Consider the following 8,235-nt stretch of genomic DNA (forward strand, 5'->3'; position numbering starts at 1 on the left):
AGATTCCTTCTTGTTAAAAACAAGATAAAAGACTGATGCAACTGAGGTAGTCCTGGACTATGGGCTCCTCGGGCGTCCGACCTGTTATCTATTGGGCCGGACTGATGGGCTATGCAGACATGAAGGCCGAAGATTGTACCTGTGTCCGGATTGGATTCTCCTTGGTGTGGAAGGCAAGCTTGGCGACCGACTATGAAGATTCCTTCTTATGTAACTGACTCTATGTAAACCCTAGACTCCCCCCAGTATCTATATAAACCGGGGGGTTAGTCCGTAAAGGATATAGACATTACCATAGTCATACATGTTAGACCTTTAGGGTTTGGCCATTACGATCTCGTGGTAGATCAACTCTTGTAACACTCATATTCATCAAGATCAAACAAGCAGGACATAGGGTATTACCTCCATAGAGAGGGCCTGAACCTGGGTAAACGTTGTGTCCCCCGTCTCCTATTACCATCGATAATAGACGCACAGTTCGGGACCCCCTACCCGAGATCCAACGGTTTTGACACCAACATTGGTGCTTTCATTGAGAGTTCCACTGTGCCGTCGACGAAAGGTTCGATGGCCCCTTCAATCGTCTATAACGACGCTGTCCAAGGAGAAACCTTCCTCCCTGGACAAATTTTCGTGTTCAGCGGGTTCGTACTACGGGCCAACTCGCGTGGCCATCTGGAGTAGATCGATATCCACGCCCGTGGCCACCAGGTCAGATTTGGAAGCTTGAACTACGTCATGGATATCCGTGGAGACTTGATCTTCAATGTATTTGAGACCGTAGCGATCGGTCCTCCTCGCCCCGATAAACATGACTTAAATCTGTCATCGGATCACATCTAGGAGATGGTCCCTATTGCTGCAATGGCCATAGAACCGGAGCAGATCACGCCATCCGAGGCCACAGAGTCCGCGGCGTTGGAGCCACACACGGACTCGGCACCCCGAAATATTTGCGTCAATGGAACTCTGGATTCATCTCCGGCTATAAGTCCCGGACCGGATACGCCTGCGGACACCGAGTTGGATCGATCATCAATTTTCGAATTTAGCGCCGCAGACATCTTTCAGCACTCACCTTTGGGTGATGTGCCAGGCTCTTTAAAGAACTTGTCATTGGAGGACTCACAGCCAAACTATGTTCGGTTCGAGCCAGAGGCTGATGATGGGAAATTACGTTTCCCACCCGCCGCCCACTTCATAGCCACTGTCGATGACCTAACCGACGTGCTTGATTACGGTTCCGAAGACATCGACGGTATGGACGACAATGCCAACATGGAGGAAGGTTAAGACGTGTCGTTCGCTGGACGTTGGACGGCCACCTCTTCGTACAATGTGTACATGGTCGACACACCTAAAAAAGCTAGCGACGATGACAAAGGAGATCCAATTGCGAATAAACCTTCTGAGACACAGTCCAAGCGCCGGTGCCCTAAACGCCTCTCTAAGCCTCGTCGCTCAAATGATGGCAACACTGGCACCGGAGAAAATAGTACTCCGGACGACGCTGGAAACAATGAAGACCCTGTCGGGGCTGCATCCGAACAAGAGAACAAGACAACAAGCAAGATAAACCTGATAAACAGGCCATGCCCAATGACCTAGATGATGATAGTTATCATCCAGTCTCCAAGGATGATGAGGGCCTTGGCAATGAGGACTTCATCGTGCCTGAGGCACCCCTTGAGAAAGAGCGCTTCAAGCGCCAGCTAATAGCCACTGCAAGAAGCCTGAAGAAGAAGAAGCAGCAGCTTCAAGTTGATCAAGACCTGCTCATTAATAGGTGGACTAATGTCCTAGCAGCCGAAGAATATGGCCTCAAGTGCCTAGCTAATAGTTACCCAAAGCGCAGACTGCTACCTCAGCTTGATGAGGAGGCACCAGATCCCATACCTCCCTCACGCAATGCGGACCGACCACCACGCGGTCGGGATAGTGCTGCGGACCGACCACCCCGCGGTCAGGATAAAACGACAACTCAGGCCAAACAACAGCCCACCCCACCACCTTGCAAAAACAGGGACAGAACAGCTCAGCACCATAGATATGACCTTCGGCAGGAGCTGGACAGTAGAGCAGAAAAAACCAGATAAATCTACGGATCGCGAGGATGCTTCCCGACTCGGGATGACGGCTACCTATTCGGGCGTGACAAACCTAGTCACATCTGGGCCAATAACTGCAGACGGACTCCATCGGAGATGCGTCGTGATGCGGCCAGATATAGAGGCTCCGCACACCCTCTCTGCTTCACAGATGTGGTGCTGGATCACGAATTCACCGAGGGGTTCAAGCCCGTCAATATTGAATCATACGACGGAACAACCGATCCCGCAGTATGGATTGAGGACTTCATTCTCCACATCCACATGGACCGTGGAGACAACCTCCACGCCATCAAATACCACCCACTGAAACTCAAAGGGCCAGCTAGACACTAGCTGAATAGCCTGCCCGAGAATTCCATGGGTAGTTGGGAGGACTTGGAAGAGGCCTTCCTTGACAACTTCCAAGGTACATATGTCCGGCCACAAGATGCCGATAACTTAAGCCACATAGTTCAACAACCTGGAGAATCAGCCAGAAAATTATGGACTAGGTTCCTAACCAAAAAGAACCAGATCATTGACTGTCCGGATGCCGAAGCCGGAGCGGCCTTTAAACACAGCATCCATGACGAATGGCTAGCACGCCACCTCGGCCAAGAAAATCCGAAGTCCATGGCAGCCCTTACGGCACTCATGACCCGCTTTTGCGCGGGTGAGGACAGCTGGCTGGCTCGTAGAAAAAACACAGCCAGTGAGGCAGGCCCCTCCGAGGCCAAGAACCTCTTCGGCAAGCTCCGGTGCAACAGACACAGACACAGAAGCAATGTCGACAACACCGATGACACCTCCATTAACGCCGGATTCAGCGGCTCCAAGTTCGGCCAGCGAAAGAAGCCCTACAGAAGGAACAGTGAGGGACCATCCGGCCTGGATTGCATACTCGATCGTCCGTGCCACATACATGGTACCCCAGATAAACAAGCCAATCACACCAACAGAGACTATTGGGTTTTCAAACAGGCTGGCAAGTTAAATACCGAAAGCAAAGAAAAGGGATCACAAAGTAAGGACGAGGACGAAGAGCCCCGGCAGCCGAATATGGGAGGGCAGAAGAAATTCCCCCCCAAGTCAAAATGGTGAACATGATATACGCTACACACATCCCCAAAAGGGAATGCAAGCGAGCACTTCAGGACGTCTACACGGTAGAGCCAGTCGCCCCAAAATTCAATCCGTGGTCGTCATTCCCGATCACCTTCGATTGTCGAGATCACCCAACTAGTATCCGGCATGGTGGTTCAGCCGCACTGGTCCTTGACCCAATCATCGACAGATTTCACCTAACACGAGTCCTAATGGAAGGTGGTAGCAGCCTCAACCTGCTCTATCAGGATACAGTGCAGAAGATGGGCATTAATCCCTCACTAATCAAACCCACAAAGACTACCTTTAAAGGAGTCATACCAGGCATTGAGGCCCGCTGCACGGGCTCAATCATGCTGGAGGTGGTCTTCGGTTCCCCGGACAACTTCCAAAGGGAGGAGTTGATCTTCGCTATAGTCCCCTTCCGCAACGGCTACCACGCACTACTCGGACGAACCGCGTTTGCTAGATTCAACGTGGTGCCACACTATGCTTATCTCAAGCTGAAGATGCCTGGTCCGCGTGGCATCATAACAGTAAACAGAAACACAGAACGCTCCCTCCGGACAGAGGAGCACACCGCTGCCCTAGCAGCAGAGGTACAAAGCGGCCTTCTCAAGCATCATCATAGCCTGGCTGCCGAGCCCCTGGACATCATTAAGAGGGTCCGGACTATACCACAACAAGACAGCACGGCTTGTCAAGAGCTCGGTTAGCAATTCGGCCTCCGTCCCAATCCCGATGAGGTAGTGGCATTTATACCACCCGTCCATAACTACGCACTCAAAATTCCATGGGCATCGACGGAGGCACAAGCTATCCCGGGATCCACGGTTCGGCTAGACCGATCCCGGACACACATATAACTTTACTATGTCCTTTTCCCTTGTTTCAGGTTTCTCCTATGAGGGCCTCCCTCAACGGCTTGATTTATGACCCCGTCAAAGGACAAACACACCAGAGTGACACGAAGTACATGCGTACATGGGAAGCCCTAGAGGCTAACCATTTTTCAGGACCCACGCGCAGTACGCCTTCGGGTATGGCATTTCAAATAGCTGGTTGCTTATTTCATTATTTTGTACCAATGTGCTTGAATGCATTAATCCAACTATAATGGAAATAGTTCATGAGCCAAGCTCAAGAGCTCCAGATCCTATCTATATACTCCCTCTGTTTTCCTTTACGTTACTTATTTCCTAGCAACTACGCACTCTGGTATGTTTCATATTTGCCAGGGGCTCCCCATCGCCCCACGATATGGAAACAAAAGTCTGAACAATCCTTAAAGATAAAGTTTGGCACCCCGAGTTTAGCATTATATGCATTGGCTCCGAATCATGTCTTTGGTCAATAGTTGGGTTACCCAGCTATTGTGCTTGCTACCGTAGATTCCGCTAAATCGTCTAGGGTAGTAAAGGGAGAACTACTGTGATTGTGCGCTGGCCTTGACCAGACGAGCACCTCAGTAGAGAAAGCCGAAAACTGACTGTCATGATACGGCGAGAGCCGGTCAGCTGTTCGCGGGTCAGAAATAGTTGGAGATTTTTTCCGCATTATGCGAAAGATCGGCACTTCCCGATTAGATGCTGACAACACCTTGGTTCGGACCAGGGGTTGCACCTATGCTTTATTATAAAACTCCTATGGCTAAGTGAGGGCATTTAAGTCGTACAGTCTGATTGCCTTGTTCGTTGCGCTAAACAACTCCTTCAAGGACCATACAATTGGATCTAGAATGTTTAGATTCCATCCCGAACACCTCCGTACTACCTACACGAGGGCAGAAGCCGACGACTGGACAACCCTCAGATTACATAAAACACGGCCGCACAGGAGGAAACAATTCAAAGCATAACAAAATTACATTACAAAACAGGCTTTGTTCTCATAATACAAGGCAAAGGCAACATGAATACATTTATTCAAATACAATGTCCTGCAAACATTGTGCTGCCGCAAGGCGAGACCCCTCCAGGGCATCAGAAAAGTACCGTTCGTGTGTGTGGTGTTCCTTGCCCTCCGGTGGCCCTCTGGTCACCTCGACGGCGTCCATCTTCACCCATCACATCTTGCAATGGGCGAAGGCCATGCGTGCACCTTCAATACAGGCCGAATGCTTGACGACGTCCAGCCGAGGACAGGCGTTCACCATCCTCCTCACAAGTCCGAAGTACTGCTTGGCATAGCTTCGGCTGGCCATAGCCGGATTATGAAATCCTTCATGGCTAGTTCGGCCACCCGATGCAGCTCCACAAGCTATTTCAGCTGATCGGTGAAGGACACAGGATGCTCTGGCGCTGCATACTGCGACCAGAATAGCCTCTCCGTAGAAACCCCCCCTTCGGCTCGATAGAACTCCGCAGCATCTGATACACTACGTGGTAAATCCGCAAAATCTCATGGGGAACTCCGAACCCGGGTTAGTAAAAGGTACTGCTTCTCCACATATTTACTTTGCATCTTAAATGCCTTACCCGCTGTGATCTTCTTGGCCTCCTGGCTCTCCTGGAGGGCAGCCTGGGCATCATTCCGTGCGGTCTCCGCGCTCTGATGAGCCTCGGTCAGTTCGGTCCCTTAAACTGACGCATCATGCTCCAAGGCTTCGCATTTCTTGACGGCATCCTGGAGCTCATGCTGGATTTCTTTGACCAGGGCATTGGAATTCTTATGGGCGGCTTGCTGCTGGACAGCCTTCTCCTCGGCCTCGCCAAGGGCCTTCTTCAGAGCCTCGACCTCGGTCGCGGCTCCTGCACATATTACGACATAGCGGTCAATATACAACGCCTATCCTTTCTAATCACACAGCAAGCCGTCACTCACATTGCTTCTCCGGGAGCCAAACCTTAGTCTCGCCGAGCTCGTTCTCTGTCTGCTCCAGCCTCTGCCTCATCTCAGAGACTTTGGCAGCATCGGAGGCCGCGGCCAACAGCGATGCCTGCTTATTCATACATATTACGTTAGTCTCCTACAACAGAAGATTGATCCTCTGTCCGGTTCTTCTTGCCGAACACCGGACAGTGTCTCAGGGGCTACTGGCTACATTGGTTTTTCTCTTTCTTACCTCGAAACCTGTCAACAGGCTGCTGCAGGCTTCATTCTGTCCACACTTGACGGACTGAATCTTCCCAATCACCGCACCTATAAGGACACGGTGCTCATCCATAACAGAGGCGCTTCGAAGCGCCTCCATCAGGTTATCCGGCGCCCCTGGATGGACAAGGGCCACCGGTGGAAGCGACGTATCCCCCTCCTTCAAAGGGGGCTGCTCGCCCGACTCTAGAGCCATATGGGCCTCTGGAATCATATTCGGCTGAGGGCCAAACTGGATGCGGCCCTCTTCGCCAATATCCATGGGGGTCGGTCCCCCCATATATCCGGCAGTGGAGGTCTCGCCTTATGGCGCCTCCCGGACAGCGTCCTGGGCTCCTCCCCAGTTCGGAGCGGTGGAGACATGATCGCTATCTCTGACGGAGCCAATGAACCTCCAGATGAGGATCGCTAGATAAGGTCGCGGGCCGGACTGCAATAGCACAATTAACTATGTCAAGATAATTAAGAGAAAGGGCCGGATGTGCGCATGAGCGAACCGTGTCAGTTACGATGCGGCATGGGGCTTAGTACGGGGCGTCTCTCCGGACATCTATCAATATCTCATGCGGTGTTGACCGCTGGGAAACTCTTCCCCTTCTTGGGCGTTTCAACCTCCGGATGTGCTGAAGCCGCCCTCTTCTTCTTCCTCTCCTCAGGGGGAAGGTTGTTTTCCTCCTCCTCCTCTTCCTCGCCATTGTCCTTAGGGACAAACGAATGAGCTTCGTCGTCTTCGGACGTCACGTCCGAAGTGCCCATTGCGACGGGGGCCACTCTTGGCCCCCATGGCCATCTTCTTGGCCTTCTTCACCGACGCCTTATAAGGCGCCGGCACCAGAATCTTCACTAGACGTGGGATGACCGGTTCTTCAGGCAGTGGAGCCGTACACTGGATCCGCTTCGACCTCTCCATCCAGTCCTAGAAATGCAATGATAACCTCAGACATGATCCTTGAAACGATTATGTTGGGGATACATTGAAAAATAGCATACCTCGTCGGTGACGTGTTTACAATCGTGACCACGGTCTGAATCCGTATCCGGTGGTTTCTCGTTGCCCTTAAAGAGCAACTTCCATGCGCCTTCATGCGTAGTCTCGAAGAGCCTCACCAGGGTCTGATGCTTCTTCGGGTTGAACTCCCACAGAGGACGGCTTTGGCGCTGGCACGGAAGGATTCGGTAAACCAACATCACCTGGATCACATCAACGAGATTGACTTTCTTGGTTGACATGCTCTGAACGCGCGTCTGCATCGCTATCACCTAATCAGGGGAACCCCAGTCCGGACTCTTCTCGACCCAGGAGGAGAGTCGAATGGGAGCGCCGGAGCTGAATTCGGCAGCTGCGGCCCAGGTGGTGCCGCGAGGTTCTGTGATGTAGAACCACTCCTTCTGCCACTCCTTTACTGTGTCCACAAAAGTGCCTTGAGGCCAGGAGACGTTGGACAACTTTCTCACCATAGCTCCTCCGCACTCCGTGTGCTGGCCATCCACCACCTTCGGCTTCACATTAAAGACTTTGAGCCACAGCCGAAAGTGGGGTTAGATGCGGAGGAAGGCCTCGCACACGACGATAAACTCCGAGATGTTGAGGAAGGAATTCAGGGACATATCATGGAAATCTATCCCGTAATAATACATCAGCCCGCGGACGAAAGGGTGGAGTGGAAACCCTAGCCCGCGGAAGAAATGGGGGAGGAACACTACCATCTCGGTGGGCTCCGGCGTGGGGACGACTTGTCCCTCGGTCAGCAAGCGATGAGCGATCTCCTTCGCGAAATATCCGACTGGCCGGAGCTCAGTAATGTCCTCCTCCTTGACAGAGGAGACCATCCACTTTCCCTGAACCCCGGATCCGGACATGGTTGCTTGAGTGGAAACGAGATGAGAACTTGGGCGCTCAAGCTCGAGATTGGAAAGGCGGAGACAGAGAGAAGGCGTGAGAGAG

Source organism: Triticum urartu, chromosome 4A (assembly GCF_056163025.1).
Source record: "Triticum urartu cultivar PI428250 chromosome 4A, HENAU_Tu73, whole genome shotgun sequence".
Classification (NCBI taxonomy): domain Eukaryota; kingdom Viridiplantae; phylum Streptophyta; class Magnoliopsida; order Poales; family Poaceae; genus Triticum; species Triticum urartu.